Here is an 18,350-nt window from a genome sequence, read left to right as displayed (position 1 = left end):
ATACTGCTCACTTGCCTGAAAAAGCTTGACTCACCAGCAACTACTCTGCACAGCCACAGCAATCACCAACGATATCCCACTAAAAAGAGAAAAAAAAAAGCAAATTAGACATAAGACAACACAATAATCATTGTGCATAACTCTAAGGACAATTTCACACACAATCCTGCATTCAGTACACCACCTACAAACATGTCATTCATGCATTGCAACAATACTCACTTGGAGTAAATTTATTTACTTACCTAAAACATGCAACTACGCAAACCGCAGGACAACTACTGCCAAAACTGCAACAAGCCACAGCAAAGTCAGCAAAAGCTTTGAACTAGAACAAAAAGGAGAAAAACTGTTATTATCATAAAAGCAAATACTTCGCCAGTTGACAAACACTCCGCCACTAACCATTTTTTCATTTTCCCTTGTGTCTAGTCTTCTCTGCTTGGGGGAAGATGGGCCTAAAAAAAATAGGCCAATCTACCCCCAAGGGGAGGGGGCAGAAATCGCCCAGATTACATTGCACCCTTTGGGGGGGGGCGACCCTTGCCCAAGGGGCCACACCCCCACACAAAGCACACACACACACACACATATAGTATCCCTGGCGCTATGGGGATTCTGCCCCCCTTGGGGACAGAAAGGCCTAAAAAATAGGCATATCTGCCCCCAAGGGGGGCAGAACTGCCCAAAAATACATGTGGGCCCCTGGGGGCGACCCTTGCCCAAGGGGCCGCCCCCCAACACAAAAAATAAAAACCAACAATAAAATCCCTGGTGTCTAGTGGCTTTCTGCCCCCCTTGGGGGCAAATCGGCATAAAAATAGGGCCAATCTGCCCCCAAGGGGGGCAGAAACAACGATAAATACATTGCGCCCCAGGGGGGAGCGACCCTTGCCCAAGGGGCCACCCCCCAACACAAAGCACACATACAAACATATCTTTCTGGCGCTATTGGGATTCTGCCCCCCTTGGGGGCAGAAAGGCCTAAAAAAAATAGGCCTCTCTGCCCCCAAGGGGGGCAGAACTGCCCAAAAATACATGTGGGCCCCTGGGGGCGACCCTTGCCCAAGGGGCCACCCCCCAACACAAAAAATAAAAATCAACAATAAAATCCCTGGTGTCTAGTGGCTTTCTGCCCCCCTTGGGGGCAGATCGGCCTAAAAATAGGGCCAATCTGTCCCCAAGGGGGGCAGAAACGACAATAAATACATTGCTCCCCTGGGGGGAGCGACCCTTGCCCAAGGGGCCACCCCCCAACACAAAGCACACATACATACACACTATTTCTGGCGCTATTGGGATTCTGCCCCCCTTGGGGGCAGAAAGGCCTAAAAAAAATAGGCCTCTCTGCCCCCAAGGGGGGCAGAACTGCCCAAAAATACATGAGGGCCCCTGGGGGCGACCCTTGCCCAAGGGGCCGCCCCCCAACACAAAAAATACAAATCAACAATAAAATCCCTGGTGTCTAGTGGCTTTCTGCCCCCCTTGGGGGCAGATCGGCCTAAAAATAGGGCCAAATGCCCCCAGGGGGGGCAGAAACGACGTAAAATACATTTGCCCCCAAAGGGGAGCGACCCTTGCCCAAGGGGCCGCCCCCCAACACAAAAAATACAAATCAACAATAAAATCCCTGGTGTCTAGTGGCTTTCTGCCCCCCTTGGGGGCAGCTCGGCCTAAAAATAGGGCCAATCTGCCCCCAGGGGGGGCAGAAACGACGTAAAATACATGTGCCCCCAAAGGGGAGCGACCCTTGCCCAAGGGGCCGCCCCCCAACACAAAAAATACAAATCAACAATAAAATCCCTGGTGTCTAGTGGCTTTCTGCCCCCCTTGGGGGCAGATCGGCCTAAAAATAGGGCCAATCTGCCCCCAGGGGGGGCAGAAACGACGTAAAATACATGTGCCCCCAAAGGGGAGCGACCCTTGCCCAAGGGGTCGCTCCCCTACACTAATAAGCACACACACAGAGAAATCCCTGGTGTCTAGTGGGCATTCCTGCTGCCCGATCGCATCGCGATCGGGCAGCAGGAATGCTCAAAGAGACATCGAGGGAAAGGAAAACCCTTTCCTTTCCCTCGATGCCTCTCTCAGAGCACCCCCACCCCGCAAGAAGGTGAAAAACTCACCTTCTCCCTTAGACGCGCTGGAAGCAAATGGCTTCCAGCGCGTCTTTCCCCCTTTCCCTGAAATCAGCGCGCGATCGCGCGCTGACGTCATGGGGGGGGTGGGCGTGAAAGGGGAAGGGATTCCCATTTCAGCCCTGGCCTGGGGGTGTTGGGGGGTGGCCCTCGGGGGAAGCGCTAGCGCTTCCCCCGACTGCCAGTCCCAGGACGTAATGGTTACGTCCATGGCGCCACACGGGCGCTGCCATGGACGTAACCATTACGTCCCTGGCGGGGAAGGGGTTAAGCACAGGTTTGTTTAGTGACCCTTTCAGTTCACAGTTTATTATTTGAGGTGGATTCTTATTTTGGCCACTGCTACATGGCTCATCAAAACAATGGGAATGTAAAACCTAGGGGTATGTGTAATTGCTAACTGCCAGTTTAAAATACATTTATAGCTGGCTACGTTCAAATTGTGCTGGAGGTGCCACTGTTTAGCATTACACCTATGTTAGTAATTGGACTGGCAGTGCAAATGATTGGAAGAAAGTGTGGCAGTAGTGAAAAAGTGAGCTCACAAAAGATAGACATTGCAACAGATGGCTCAATGACGGACCTACTAATTTAAATGAAAATAAAACAAGGGGAGAGAGAAATCAAAATTGCGGTCAGATTACAGATAACAGTAATAATTCAAAAGCACTTCTTTCAGCGAGTAAGTATCCAACAATGGTAAGGGAAAGACCTGTCCATAAGTATTATAAATGTAATATAAACTATCCAATTGTTCTACCTCTTGGATACTCTGTCTTGTTATAGTAAACGGTTAAAGTTATTTTGTCCTTAAGCTCATCATTTTGTATTTATTCTTCGAGTTCTTATGTAACACTCATCCCCAAAGACTCAACACACCTAAAGGTGGACTGGTGTTTTTCGTTTTCAAAGCCAGTGTAATTAGGCTTTGATGGGTTTGGGCTGTACACAAACTCAACATAGTATGGGCAACTACTAAAACTCTATTCGTATAATCCTAAATTAATGTAAGCATCCAACCTCTCATCCTCATCCCCTGTCCAATGGAAAATACCATCATGTACAGCAGTCCATTTCTTTATAGCCAGATTCAGATTCACTCTTTACGAGTCATATACATACATACATACATATATGCTTCTAATTGCTACTGAAGAGAGGGTGTTAGAAATGGGGTCTCTAGTTGGCAGAGGTATGCACCCTGTCCAAGTAGGGACCACAATCCTAGTCAGGGTAAGTCTGATACTCAACCTACATTAACCTGTGCTCACCCTCTGGTAGCTTAGCCCAGAGCAGGCAGGCTTAGCTTAGACAGCAATGTGGAGACTCCACACAGGTTTGGAAAGATAGACAACGTTTATTTGTTTAAAATAGGACCAAAATGACAACAATCCAATCAGTAAAAGATGAGATATAGGATATAGTCTATTCAGGAAAAGGAGTGGTGGGTGTGGGAGAATAATAAGTCTTTGCCAGTGAGGTTGCACAGTCTCCAAACGTCTTTTAGTTTGTGTGAATTGCAGAGGTTTAGCATCTGTTTGTGAGACTTGTTGTATTTGTAAGGGTATGCAGAGTTTCTATCTAGGATGCCATCCCACAGGAGGTTAAAGTCTCCACCTACAATGAGCTGGTAGTGAGGGGGCAGGAGCGACAGTTTTTTGTTGAGATGCATCCAAAAAGATAGACTATTGCTATTGGCAGTGTTAATATTCACAACAATAATATCGGTGTCAATCACTCAATCAGTGTTTGTAAGTGCACTACTCACCTGTGAGGGTCTCAAGGCGCTGTGGGGTTGGTCCTCTGAGCTTCAGTTGAAGAGTCAGGTCTTAAGGTCCTTCCTGAATTGCAGTAGGGATGGTGACTGCCTGAGGTGGAGAGGAAGGGTGTTCCAGCTCTTTGCCACAAGGTGGGTAAGGATCTTCCTCCAGCCGAGGTCTTCTGTATGTGGAGTACTGTGGCATGTGCCTGTTGAGAGGAGCAGAGAGATCTGGCGGGGGAGCAGAAGGTGATGCTGTGGTTGCGGTAGGTGGGTTCCAGGTCGTGGAGGGCCTTGTATGGGTGGACGACGAGTTTGAAGTTGATCCTTTTTTCGACGGGGACCCAGTGGGAATCTTTCAGGTGTCCGGTGCTGTGTTTGCGGTGGGGGATATTCAGGCTGAGTTTGGCAGAGGCGTTCTGAATGTGTTGTCAATTTTTCAAGTTGTTCTGGCGTAGAGGGCTTTGCCGTAGTCGAGTCTGCTGGTGACCAGGGCTTGGGTTACGGTCTTTCGGCAGTTGTTTGGGATCCACTTGAAGATCTTTCGGAGGAGTCAGAGGGTGTGGAAACCGTCAAAGGCGAAAGAGTTGACTTGTTGGGTCATGGTGAGCGATGAATCCAAGATGAACTGAGGTTGAGTGTGTGGTTTGTAGGGGTGAAGGGGCTGCCTAGTGTGGTCGGCCACCAGGGGTCGTCCCAGGCTGATGTGGAGGGTCCCAGGATGAGGATATCAGTCTTGTCAGAGTTGAACTTGAAACAGCTCTCCTTCCTGCAGGTGGCAATGGCTTCCATCCTGTTGTAGAAGTTCTTCTGGGCCATTATAGGGTTTTTTGTCAGTGAGATGATGAGCTTGGAGTCATCAGCTTAGGAGACTGTGCAGTCTGTGGCTTCCAACGATGGATGCGAGCAGGCCATGCAGATGTTGAAGAGTGTGAGGCTCAAAGAGGAGCCCTGGGGTAATCAGTGTTATTTTTCTGGAGTTTGGGGAAGAGCCACCTGCCTTCAGGGTCTGCTTCCATGGAGGTAACTGTGAGATAAGAGGAGTTGGAAATAAGGGTGATTAGGCCGTTTTGTTTGTTGGTTGCTGGGGCACGGGATATGGCTACAACCCATGCTTTCTTTAGTAGAATAGCCTCTTTCATAGCGACATTTGTCACTTGTAAGACTATGAGGTCTCCCTTGAGTTTACAAGTGAAGTCTAGGATTTTTGGTGTTTTGTTGGATGATTTAGGGCCATATGTATGAACACATTTTCCCATTGACACAGAATGGGAAAAACCCTTTGCTACATCTGGTCCTTAATGCCTTAACGTTAGGGGACAGTATCTTTATTTTTCTGCATAACTCTGAGGTACGGTTCATGTCCCACATAGGTTGTCAGTGAGTGTTTGGTGAAGGGGTGAGAAGGGGAGAGGGACCTGTTGTGGCTTGGGGAAGAGGCCTGAGGGGGAGGGTGTGGAGGGTAGTGTGGTGATAGCAGATAGGATAGGAAAGAGACGTAGATACAGCGCTATGGAAAAAGAAAAGATAGTATAGAATTGGCTTAAGTAGTAGGAACATGTGTTGGGTTCCTGGAATGTGAACATAAGAGAAATCTAGTGGAGGGAGTGCGGTGGAGGCCACAAGAGTTTGAACATAGGACCAAGGGGCTGGGAAGCCGCACCCTTAGATTAGCCTTTTATGTTACTTATGGGAGATTTCAGCTGTATCTCAGGAGTGGCGTGTGTATACCAGTATTCGAGCAGGAGAGACTATAATGGGGTTTGTTGTCTCCAGAGATATTTATAGGATAAAGCATGCCAATGGTGTCAGTATAGTGAGGGTGGAGGCTTGTTCATGAGAAAAAAAAATCAACATTTAGTGAACTGGGATGTGAACAATTAGTGAACTGGGATGTGAGCAAGGTAGATACGCAGATTAACAGTGAATTATTCCTGAGTGACTTAAAGGTAAGTCATTGTGTAGCCCAGAAGTATAAGCTTATTATGTACACAAACAATTTGATTAATAAAACCACAATAAAACCGTACTGAGGCAGATCTGAGGTTAAGGAATATTAGTTGTAAGGGAGGGTGATGGTTAGCTGTATGTAAAAAGATCATGCAGAAATGGAGGTGTACAGTCTCTGTATTAGATTTAAGAACTGAGTTAGATTGTGATATACAGGTGTTAGTAGCAATCAAAAACAATGTGCGATCAGGTATAATAATTGGAATCAGTTGTGGTAACAGCCCATAGTAGGCCGGCCTTTCTAGTCGTTCTTCTGGTTATAAGTCATGAAAGAGATTAGAGAGCTCCAATTGGACGGATCATTAGTTAGTGTAGACTAGTGGTTATCAATGGAATAGGTAAGTTACTTAACAAACTGTTGATCGTTGGTTAGTGTAGATTAATGGTTATAAGTGAAATAAGTAAGTTACAGAAGGCTCCGGTGTAGTGTTAGGAGCTCATTTTCAGATCTTGAATGTCCACAATGTAGGAGTCCAAGACCATGGGGTACTCAAAGATGGAGATCTTTCCGTAGTAGGTTGTTTTCATTCGAGCAGGACCAATGAAGGAAAATTGTATTGATAAGTCCTTAAGAGATTAAGGCTGGGAGAAGAACTCTTTCCTTTTTTTGAAAGTGTCTTTAGCATAGTGTTGGGATATCTCAATGGAGGAACTTTGCCATTTAATCCTTTGTATCTTCTCCACCTGTGTGAGGACAGCCTCAGTGTGCGAGTATCGGAAGGGTCTGAAAATAAGAGCTCTTGGAGCGTCACTGTTCTTGAAGATGTATGGACATTCTGTAGCCTTGTGTTATTTCAAAGTCTTTTGTGAAGTTTAAATCAGGCACCTGAAGAATCCATTTTTGTAGGAAAGCAGTACAGGATGGAGCTTGAATTTCCATTCCTCCTGGGAGCCCAAAATTTGAAGGCTGTCCCTTCTATTTCTGTCTTCTAGCACTGTGATGTTCCTTTCCATTTGGGCCAGCCTCACAGTTGTGGCAGGTAAAGTCTTTGTAGAGCAAAGCTTGTGGTCTTCCAGAAGGTTTATACGCGATTCCACTTCAGTGACTCTGCCACTTAGCAATAGCATTTCTTGTTTTAAGGATGTGAGATCAATCTGCATGGATTCTGTATTTTGTTTTGTAGATTGACTATGTGCACCATGTTTAGCTTCTGCATAATTAATTTTAGTGCTGAGGAGTGCAGGATCTTGGCCATCTATGAAAAATTTGAACCCCAACCCTCTGCCGCTCACACACACTAACGTGCACCCACTGGGAACTCATCACCATGCAAGACACAATGCAAGACACCATCTCCATCATGACCTTCGTGCCCCCTGCCCCACCACGTCTTCAGCCTTGGAAGCAAGACAATAGTCATCGCGCTCAAGAAAGCCCTAAACACCTCCATCACATCAGCCTCCTTCACCAAGGACTGGAAACACGTAAGGCCCCTCCTGAAAAAAAAATACATTTGTTGACCCAGCTGAACCAAAGAACTACCGGTCCATCCCTCTGCTCCACTACCCAGCAAAGATCCTTGAGTAAGCGATCATCCAACAACTCCCCAATGCCTGGAGCACCACAACCTCATCATCTTGCTGACGGAAGACCCCTCCACCAGAGCTAACTTGCATGTTGAACATCAGCAAATGGGTGATGAACAACTGCCTCGAACTCAACACGGAGAAGACAGAAGTCCTCATCTTTGGGAACAACACCTTGCCCTGGATGACATGTGGTGGCCCGCGGAACTTGGCCCACCCCCGGCTCCGACAGACCATGCCTGCAACCTCTGCATAATTCTTGACAGAAAGCTATCTATAAAAAGGCAAGTTAACACAGTCCCATCCTCCTGCTTTGACACCCTCTGCATGCTCTGCCGGCTCCCAATGAACCCCAGAAGGACCATCAAACAGGCCTTCATCACTAGCATGCTGGACAATGGAAACACACTCTATGTAGGAATCGTTCACTCCTCCTGAAGAGACTCCACACAATACAAACACAGCGGCAATACTCATCCTCGACCTCCCTAGAAGGACCCCACTGACACCCCACCTTAGGGAACTACACTGGCTCCTGATATAGAAGAGATGCCTGTTTAAGATGCTAACCCACTCTTACAGAGCCCTACTGTTAGACCTTTCATCCTTGGCGTGGTCTCCCTTAGCGTTTTATATGAAGACTCTTTTTGCATTTTTAGTGATAACTTGACTTGTGTATGGTGGATTTTTGTCGTTTTAGTCTTATTTTGTTTAGATAAATATTTTCTATTTTTCTAAACCTGTGTTGTGTCATTTTGTAGTGTTTTCATTAAGTTACTATGTGTGTTCGTACAAATACTTTACACCTAGCACTCTGAAGTTAAGCCTACTGCTCGTGCGAGGCTACCAAGGGGGTAAGCAGGGGTTAGCTGAGGGTGATTCTCTTTTACCCTGACTAGAGTGAGGGTCCTTGGTTGGACAGGGGGTGACCTGACTGCCAACCAAAGACCCCATTTCTAACATTGGTGATCAGCGGATGGGATTGGACTTGTATTTGTACTTGACATACAGTAATTAAGTGTTCACTACTGTTTTGAGTTCAGACCACTGCGTGACCACATACTACTTGTCTTGCGATTTTTGCTTTTCTCTTTGGGATTTCCTTTTGTTCTATTTCTCACTGATCCCTTGACTGACTTTTTGTGAAACTTAATTGGGAACTTGTTTTTTTGCCTTTGGAACTTTGTACTTGTTTTTGACTCTTCATCATGTCTCAATCTGGAGATGCATCAGCTAGAGCTGCTTTTGACATAGAGATATTGGAGAGCTACACAGTGGCTCAGTTGAAGCAGCTCTGTAAGGATTTTGCCTGCCCCATTAAGAGCTCATCCAAGAAAGAGGAGCTGCAAAAGGCGCTGAGGGCCTGGGTGGCAGCCAAAGAAGCTGAGGGGCACACAGGAGGAGGAGGAGGTGCAATCCATCCATAATGGTTTAGTGGGTGGGCCTGGTTTGTCCAAGGGGAGAGTCTCCAGGGCAAGTAGCATTGTTTCCTCCAAGGGTCTGACTCCTGAAGAGTTACAGGTCAGACAGGCAGAGAGAGAGTACCAACTGGAGCTGGAGAAGCTCATGCTCAAGATGAAGAGGGAAAGGGAGGACAGGAGGATGGCCATTGAGGAAAGGAAGATACTACTGGCTCATGAACTTAGCTTAAAGGAGTTAGATCAGAGGATCCAGTCTTGTAGAAATGGTGGCAGCAACAGCACAGTGCTGCCTGAAAGAAGATTACACATCCCAAAAGACCTAGTGAAGGATTGCAAGAGGGAGGATGACATATACTTGTGGTTCAAGGGGTATGAGTCTGCTCCCTGAAGCTCATTGGGGGGCAGGTCTGTGGAAGCACTTTGAGGTAGAAAGGAGGGATATGCTGACAGCCTTAGGGGATGCTCAGAATCTCACCTACACTATCTTGAATGGGGGGTCTCAGGTTTCTTGAAGGTAGCTGTCAGTCCAACCATGCCTGTTGATTGTTTGCTAGGCAATGACCTGGAGGATTCTCCTTGGAAGGAGGTGGAACACATGTCTCACTTGGAGATGTTGGGTCTGCCTGGGTGGGTATGCGTATCCACCAGGTCAGTGGCAGGCCATCAGGGTGGTCAAGATCCCCTGGAGCCTGAAACGGTGGCCCAGGGGACCGCCAAGAAGAGGAAGGGCAGGGGGTGCAGGAAACTGGCCCCAGAAGTTCCAAGGGTCTGGGAGGAGGCAGAGCCTGAGGGTGACGCCCCAGAGCCTGCAGGGGAACAGGTGGCTAAACTGGGTGAGGTCCCTGAGCTGTCACAGAGGCATCAGGAAAGGGGCCCACCAGGGAAGCATTCTGTGCAGCACAGAGGACATGCCCTACTCTGGAGGGTTGAGGCAGCAGGCTGCAGACCAGGCGGCTGGCAAGGAGCCAGGATCACACCTGATCTATTGGGAGAATGACCTCCTGTATAGTGAGCCTAAGGTTCCTGAGCCTGGGTCAGCCTGTGTGCTGGTGGTACCCCAGTGCTTCAGGGCCTTCCTACTGGGGTTGACTCATGATGTGCCTTTAGCTGGACATTTGGGGCAGGACAAGACTTTTGAGAGGCTTGTCACCACTTTTACTGGCCCCTAATGCGCAGGCACTCAGATGCACATTGCAGGTCTTGCCAGACTTGTCAGTCAAGTGGCAAGAGTGGGGGGACATGTGGCTCCCCTCCAACCTTTACCTGTTGTCAGTACTCCCTTTGAAATTGTAGAGATTGACATTGTGGGGCCTCTGGATCCCAAGACAACCATGGGCAACAGGTTTATTCTAGTCTTGGTGGACCATGCCACCCGGTACCCAGAAGCCATTCCTTTGAAATCAATCACTTCCCCTATTGTGGGTCATGCTTTGATGGGTTTTTTTACCCGCATGGGGTTCCCCAAGGAAGTGGTATCTGATAGGGGTACCAACTTCATAGTCACGTATATGAAGTCTCTGTGGAAGGAGTGGGGGGTAACCTACAAGTTCACCACCCCTTACCACACCCAAAGTAATGGTCTGGTTTAGAGATTCAACCGCACCTTAAAAGGCATGATCATGGGCTTGTCAGAGCCCTTGAGGCGGAAGTGGGACGTCCTCTTGCCATGCCTTTTGTTCACCTACAGGGAGGCGCCTCAAAAGGGACTTGGGTTTAGTCCCTTTGAGCTCATCTATGGCCACCCTGCGAGGGGACCTTTAAGTCTGTCAAGGAGGCTTTGGAAAAAGCTCCTAGTAAACCCCTCCCCAGGATGTATTCAGTTACATGCTGGCTTTGAGAAACCAGACTGCCTGCTTCAGGACTCTCGCACAGGAGAACCTGTAAGCAAGCCAGGAGGATATGAAATACTGGTATGACCAGAATGCCACTCTGGTTGAGTTTCAACCTGGGCAAAAATTGTATGTGATGGCACCAGTGGAGACTAGGGCGCTCCAGGACAAGTGGACTGGGCCATTTGAGGTGGTAGACCGCAAGAGTGAAGCCACCTACCTGGTGGACTTGCAGTCTCCAGGGAACCCTTCAAGGGTCCTGCATGTCAACCGCCTCAAGCCGCACTTTGAGCGGACTGAACTTTTCATGCTCCTTGCGACAGATGATGGGGTGGAGGAGGAGAGTGAGCCTCTTCCTGACCTCCTGTCTGCAGAAGTGAAAGATGGGTCCATGGAGGGAGTGATCCTCTCCCCCTCTCTGACTGAAGAGCAGCAGGGTGACTGTCGCCACGTGTTGGGACAGTTCGCCTCACTGTTTTCCCTGATCCCTGGGGTCACACACTTGTGCACACATGATGTGGACACTGGGGACAGTCCACCTATTAAACAGAAGGTTTACAGGGTGACTGACAGGGTCAGGGCTTGCATTATGGATGAAGTATCCAAAATGTTAACCCTAGGGGTTCTTGAGCACTCCAGCAGTCCTTGGGCCAGCCCAGCGGTATTGGTCCCAAAGGCTGCTGCACCTGGTGCCACTCCAGAACTCCGGTTCTGTGTGGACTACCGGGGACTTAATCTGGTCAGCAAGACTGACGCACACCCCATCCCCCAAGCTGATGAGCTCATTGACCGTTGGGAGCTGCCCAGTACCTCAGTACATTTGACTTAACATCTGGGTACTGGCAGATTGCCTTAACTGAGGGGGGCAAGGAGAGGTCAGCATTTCCTACCCTAGAACGACACTTTCAATTTAAAGTGATGCCATTTGGGATGAAGAAGGCCCCTGCCACCTTTCAGAGGTTGGTCAACCAGGTGTTGGCTGGGCTGGGTGAGTTCAGTGCCGCCTAACTGGATGACATTCCTGTGTTTAGTTCCACATAGGAGGAACATCTGCAACACCTCTGGAGAGTGTTAGAGGCCCTGCAGAAGGCAGGCCTCACTATTAAGGAAAGCAAGTGCCAAATAGGGCAGGGTTCTGTGGTGTACTTGGGACACCAGGTGGGGAGTGGCCAGGTGGCACCCATACAGCCTAAGATTGATACCGTTCTGGGTTGGGAGCCTCCCAAGACACAGACTTAAGTGAGAGCCTTTTTAGGTCTCACAGGATACTACAGGAGGTTTGTCAAGGGGTATGGTAGCATTGTTACCCCCTTGACTGAGTTGACTTCTAAGAAGCAACCCAGGAAAGTGATCTGGACAGAGGCTTGCCAGAACGCTTTTGATGCCCTGAAGGCTGCCATTTGCACAGGAGTTTGTTGTGCAAACAGATGCCTCAGAGCATGGTATTGGAGCAGTACTCTCACAGCTTAATGAAGAGGGCCTAGATCAACCCCTAGCCTTCATTAGCAGAAGGTTACTTCCCAGGGAACTAAGGCGGAGTGCCATAGAACGTGAAGTGTTTGCTGTGGTCTGGACACTGAAGAAGCTAAGACCCTACTTGTTTGGGACTCACTTCCGGGTTCAGACCGACCATAGGCCCTTCAAATGGTTAATGCAGATGAGGGGAAAGAATCCAAAACTATTGAGGTGGTCCATTTCCCTACAGGGGATGGACTTTATGGTGGAACACCGTCCTGGTACAGAACACACCAATGCTGATGGTCTGTCCACGTTCTTCCACCTTAGTGATGAGAACTCCCATGAGGTTGGGTAGTTGCTCCCCACTTTCAGCTGGGGGGACACATGTTAGACTTTTCATCCTTGGCGTGGTCTTCCTTAACTGTTTGCCTCTGTTTCCCAGGTCGTTGATGTGTGCTGGACTCTGTTTTTGCTGTTTTTGTTACTCTGGGCACTTTACCACTGCTAACTAGTGCTAAAGTGTAAGTGCTCCTATACAAAATGTGTATGTAATTGGTTTATACATGATTGGCATATTTGATTTACTATTAAGTCCCTAGTAAAGTGCACTAGAGTGCCCAGGGCCTGTAAACCAAATGCTACTAGTGGGCCTGCAGCACTGGTTGTGCCACCCACGTAAGTAGCTCTGTAATCATGTCTCAGACCTGCCACTTCAGTGTCTGTGTGTGCAGTTTTTAACTGTAAATTCGACTTGGCAAGTCTACCCACTTGCCAGGCCTAAACCTTCCCTTTTCTTACATTTAAGGCACCCCTAAGGTAGGACCTCTGTAGCCCCAAGGACAGGGTGCAGTGTATGGTTAAGGTAGGACATATAGTAATGTGTGTTATATATGTCCTGACAGTGAAATATTGCTAAATTCATTTTTTACTGTTGAAAGGCCTGTGCCTCTCATAGGTTAACATTGGGGCTACCTTTAAATATGATTAAAGTGTAGATTCCCTTTCGGAGCGGATAGACATTGGATTTTGGGGTCTCTGAGCTTAAAATTTAAAAATACATCTTTTAGTAAAGTTGATTTTAAGATTGTGTGTTTGAAAATCCCACTTTTAGAAAGTGGGCATTTTCTTGCTTAAACCATTTCTGTGACTCTGCCTGTTTGTGGATTCCCTGTCTGGGTCAATTTGACAGTTGGGCTGGTTGCACCTCTCACTAGACAATGACACAAAGGGAGCTGAGGTGTAGTCTGCATTTCCTAATGAGCCATCTGTGCTTGGAGGGAGGGGAGGAGTGGTCACTCACACCTGAAAGGCCTGTGCCTGTCCTCACACAATGCAGTCTCCAACCCCCTGGTGTGTGTCTGGGTCCTGGCCTGGGCAAGGCTGGATTTCACAAACAAGAGAGACTTTGCTTTGAAGTAGGCCTACTTCAAAGGGCAAAATGGGTATAAGAAGGGCACCCAAAACCACAGACTTAGAACACTTCTGGAAACCAAAGCGAACCTCTGCCTGGAGAAGAGCTGAAGAAAAAGAGCTGCCCTGCCTGTGACTGGGCTTTGTGGAGCTGTCCTGCAGTTGCTGCTTCTGCCTGTGCTAGAGGACAAAGACTGGACTTTGTGTTGCCTTCCTTCTTGTGAAGATCTCCAAGGGCATGATTTAGAGCTTGCCTCTTGTTGTTTGAAGTCTCAGGGACAGCAAAGACTTCTCTCTGCCAGCATCTGGAGTCTCTGGAGAGACGCCTACTCTGCCAAGCGGTGCCCATCCAGTTCCTGAGACCCTGAAAGGAGAAGCGTGAGAAATCCACACACAGACCGCTGTGTGGGGAAAAGATTGCAGCGACTCCGATCTGCGGCTGAAAAATAGACGTGCCGCTGGTTTCGCGGCTGAAAATCGACGCTCGCCTGCAACGCAACCCGAAGATCGACACCCGGGGCTGGAGAAACGACGCACAGCATGGTTGATGGAGGCTGGTGAGATCGTAACCCGCGATATGTGGTTTTTGGATCAACGTGTGGCTGGATTTCCGTCGCAAACACCGCTGGGCATGTAAAAAGGACGAATGGCCCACGAGACCCGACTAAAGAAGAAACAATGCAAGGTCTCGCTCGTGAGTGAAATCGACGCATCGCAAGCCCTTTTTGACACACACTCGCCCGTGCTGGGTTATTTTTTATGCACCCCAAGGTACATTTTCACAATAACAGCATTATCGTTGTGTTTAAAATCATATGAAGACTCTTTTTGCATTTTTAGTGATAACTTGACTTGTGCATGGTGGATATTTGTTGTTTTGGTCTTATTTTGTTTAGATAAATATTTTCTATTTTTAAGCCTACTGCTAGTGGCAAACTACCAAGGGGGTAAGCAGGGGTTAGCTGAGGGTGATTCTCTTTTACCCTGACTAGAGTGAGGGTCCTTGCTTGGACAGGGGGTAACCTGACTGCCAACCAAAGATCCAATTGCGAACACCTACTTAATAAAGGACCAGCATACATCAACAAACGCCTGACCTTCCAACAACCGACCGGTCACCTCCAATCTTCCTCTTCCTTGCAGACATCCCCCAGGTCCACGGACAGACAACGGAGGATACTCTTTCTCTCACCTGGCGGCCAGGACATGGAACAACCTTCCTCTGCACCGCAACCACCCCATCGCTCCAGCAATTCAGGAAAGAGCTGGATGTTCGAATGAAAACCACCACACTGCAGCGATCATCTCCAGTGCCACAAGACCCTCACAGATGATTTTCAGTGCTTTATAAATGTGTGATTGAGTGAGTAGTTGTTGGCTTCTTATTCGATAGGGGAGTCTCGGATGGATCTCTTTTGCACTGGTTTTGGTTCCTTCAGCCCTCCCCAGCTTCTCTTGTGTTATGTGTTCTTGGATCAGCCATGATGTAGGTGTATGACAGCCCTTATGAAAGTTTCAAGACTGGTTTAGAGCCGTTTAGTTTGGTTTACAAGAGAGTTTGGTTGGGGTGTATATATTTTCAGAGTATATTTTCAGAAGTTATCTGTGGTTGTCTGTAGTGTCTAACCAGGGGGATGTCACTATTTTTGCATACATCAGGTTCAAAGTCCACAGTAATATGAAGAATGCAGTTGAAACAGTGCAGCTGACAGTCCACAATAATGCCTGTAATACTGTTAGAAGATACGCTTTAGCTGTACTGTGTTAGGAGGGTTCTAGCAACGGCCATTTAGGGTCAGGCAAAGTTCTGATGGTCCCCTGTTTGAAATTAGCATGGAGAAACATCATCTCATGTGTAAAAAGCACCTACCATGGATCCAGCTGCAACAGGCGTTGAAAAGTTATTTTGTGCCGAGTTTGGGTTGCAGATTGCTGGAGATCGTGCTGAGGAGGATTAACTTGTCCTTATGAGGTTCCCAAGGTGGCCATTTTGGAGTCAGACGGAGCAAGATCCTCTCAGGAGCTTTGTTCCAATAAGGGAGCTTCATTACGGCTGGTAACACGATGGTCGGCTCTTCAGTGGCACCGCATGACAGGTGATGAAAGAGTCAACAATTCTCTGGTGGTAGGGAGAGGCAATTTTGTATGTGGGCGCAGCAGCGCTCATAGGCTAGACGGCCATATTTCTCAGGCGGTAGCCACGCCCTCTAGGAGACCCATTTCTGATCCAAGTTTTTATATTTGACTAAATATCTTGTAATTCTTCCAGCGTCACTTGCCTGTACTTTCATTTTTAAATATTTGCAATTAACATTCATTTGTCCAATTATGTGTGAGGCAAAAATAAGTGTGTTATATTGATTTTACAGATCAAGCAATGTATGTTGCTGTAGGTCGCCAGGGTCCATGTGAGGATGCTTTAGGCCTTTGGAATTACTATGGAGATAGGCACATGAAGGGGGGGTTTAGGACACTTGAGCATCAGGGGGTGGGGAGGGTGGTGTGGCTAATTAAAGAATGCACGGCAGCATCGGTTGTACATTGTATTTCAGGCAGCAGTGTCCATTAATGTTAGACAAAACGTGTCTTAACAATATTAGCAAAGAGCAATGAGTGTGCTGTGCACTTGTGTAAAAAAAGCTAAGTTTAAATATATGATTAGCATCACCATCGTGAAACGGTATAGCATTATATATTTGTTTATTTGCATGCCATATTTAGGGCCAGGTATGTATGTGCTTACCTGATATAGACGTGTAAATTACCTAAAGGCTTTGGAATGTATGCATGCAAATGTGTGGCGTTTACATACATCACTGTAGTACAACGTTTGCCTAGTTATTTGTTCAATATCTCCAAGTTGCAGATATTATGTAGGTGTAGGAAAAAGTGGAATATCAAAAGTATATTTTTATTTCCTTTCTTCTTTTCATGAAAACAGAATTGTCCATGAAGTGTCTGTCCTTCTTAAACACACACATAGATTGAAATTAGAGATTATTGTAAAACACTCTTTCCCACATTTTCCTCAGCACAAACACCTGGGTCATTCTGCTATAAGTCTAGACGTGCAAATAAGTGCGAGTGATGCATTAGAAAAATGTGTAAATATCTGCAAAGTTTGAGTCTTCTGCTGTCGACCATATGTGAATACACAACTGCCACCTACCTAGTTAGCACTTACCGCTTCATTAGTTCTGCGTGTGCCTCGTAACTTCAGCCTACCTCTGCATGCGTAGCTGGCATTGTGAATCAACAGCGAGCTCTGCATTCAGAAGTTGCATTTTTCACTGTATAAGTCTCACTGGCATACTTAAAAAGCTTAGTGAATCAGCTCTTTGAATTCTACATTTCTGTAACATTTCTGTAACATTGAATCCAGACTCTTATACCTGTTTACCTATTTATTGAAAGAGTCCACTAAAAAAATAAGAAAGCAACACAGTTTTTTTGAAAGCTTTGGAAAATAACATTCATTCTCATTCCACTGTATTGGCGGGAAAGATGGTAGACTGCTAATAAAGTGTCTATTGGTTCTATGTTGCATCTATGATGGTACTATGCTGAAGTGTTTCCTATTTCCCAGAAGACGTATATGGAGCATTGCTCTTGAAGTCTGTGTGTAAATGCAGGTCATGAGTTAAAATCCATAAGGGGCTAACTTATGCCGTTATCATTTCAAAGTCAATCAATTGAGCACAACTGAGGCCTCCAAGCTGAGTTGCCTGGACCAGTATTTATGGAGGCAACTGTAAGTGGTCCAGTACTATCATCCCTAAAATATCTGGACCCGGAGCTTCATTTACAAGGCCTTTGCGCCACTGTTGTGTCATTTCTAAGGTGGGACCAATGCGTCAGTTTGTAAAGCCTTGCGTCACATTATACCTGCGCCAGGTATAATGTATGCAAGGTAGGCATTCCCATGGAGGGTGGATCAGACAATGCAAAACAAATAGATGCCACAGCCTCAAAGATGCCCTCCACGACACCCCCAAAGATTCCCTCCACAACACCTCCACCCAGTTTCCCCCCCTCTTCCCCACCCAAGCCCCTTGTCAAGCCTGCAGAGACCTGCAAACACTTATCTCCGGCTCAGAGCAGAAGTAAGATCACCTAAATCAAGGAAACACCCCAATAAAGGACTTGCTAATTATGCGTTCAGCAGTGTCTTGAAATTCCAGGGAGTTTAACTTGTAATGTCCATTACTTCACAGGGAAATAATGTCCAGAATTGATAAATCTAGCATCTTCCATAAGGGTAATGGTGAACTGATGATGGGAGCCTGAGTTACGTAATAGTAGCAACTGATACTTAAAGCAGCAGGGGTTTCTTCATTGTCATTTTATCTTTTACCGACGTGCCCGCTGCAGCAGCAAGCCTACCCCAAGCCCAGAAACATGTGGTGCGTGTCCTTTTCTGCCGGCTGTCCTGCGATGGCCAGCCTGACATGTGCTCTTTGAGAGCAAGCACAGGCCCTCAGGGCCTGAAGAAGCATTCAGCTAGCCTGCTCTATCCAATTCAGGTGCTTCTCTTATGCTGGTTAATATCATGAAAGCAGCATCTGGATTGGTTAGGTGAGCTCGACTTCCACTGGTGCCAAAGCAAACTGCAGATTCTGGAGTTGAACACTGAGGAAGACGTGCAGCCATAGTTCAATACCATTTATTTTATTTACTTAAAATGTTAATATAAAAACAACAAAATGTTGTTATTTTAAGTAGTCTGGGCATGGATGGCCTAGATTTATGTATCAATGCAGGAACTCATAGAAGCCAAACATCTCCACGTAAATATATG

General features: G+C 47.1%; 1 protein-coding gene across 2 annotated transcripts in view; it reads left to right on the top strand.

Moving 5' to 3' along the window:
- LOC138247781 (uncharacterized) overlaps window positions 1-18,350 on the top strand; it is a 347,921-nt gene that overhangs the window by 14,114 nt on the left and 315,457 nt on the right. Inside the window, exon 2 of one of the 2 annotated variants that reach the window (XM_069202122.1) lies at window positions 14,696-14,915. The exons of the other annotated variant lie outside the window; for it this stretch is intronic. The gene's annotated coding sequence lies outside the window, so the exon portion shown is untranslated. The remainder of the gene's footprint in view (window positions 1-14,695; window positions 14,916-18,350) is intronic. 2 annotated transcript variants of the gene reach the window in all.

Source organism: Pleurodeles waltl, chromosome 1_2 (assembly GCF_031143425.1).
Source record: "Pleurodeles waltl isolate 20211129_DDA chromosome 1_2, aPleWal1.hap1.20221129, whole genome shotgun sequence".
Lineage (NCBI taxonomy): Eukaryota > Metazoa > Chordata > Amphibia > Caudata > Salamandridae > Pleurodeles > Pleurodeles waltl.
The sequence above is the reverse complement of the archived record's forward strand: the minus strand, read 5'-3'. Positions and strand labels throughout refer to the sequence as shown.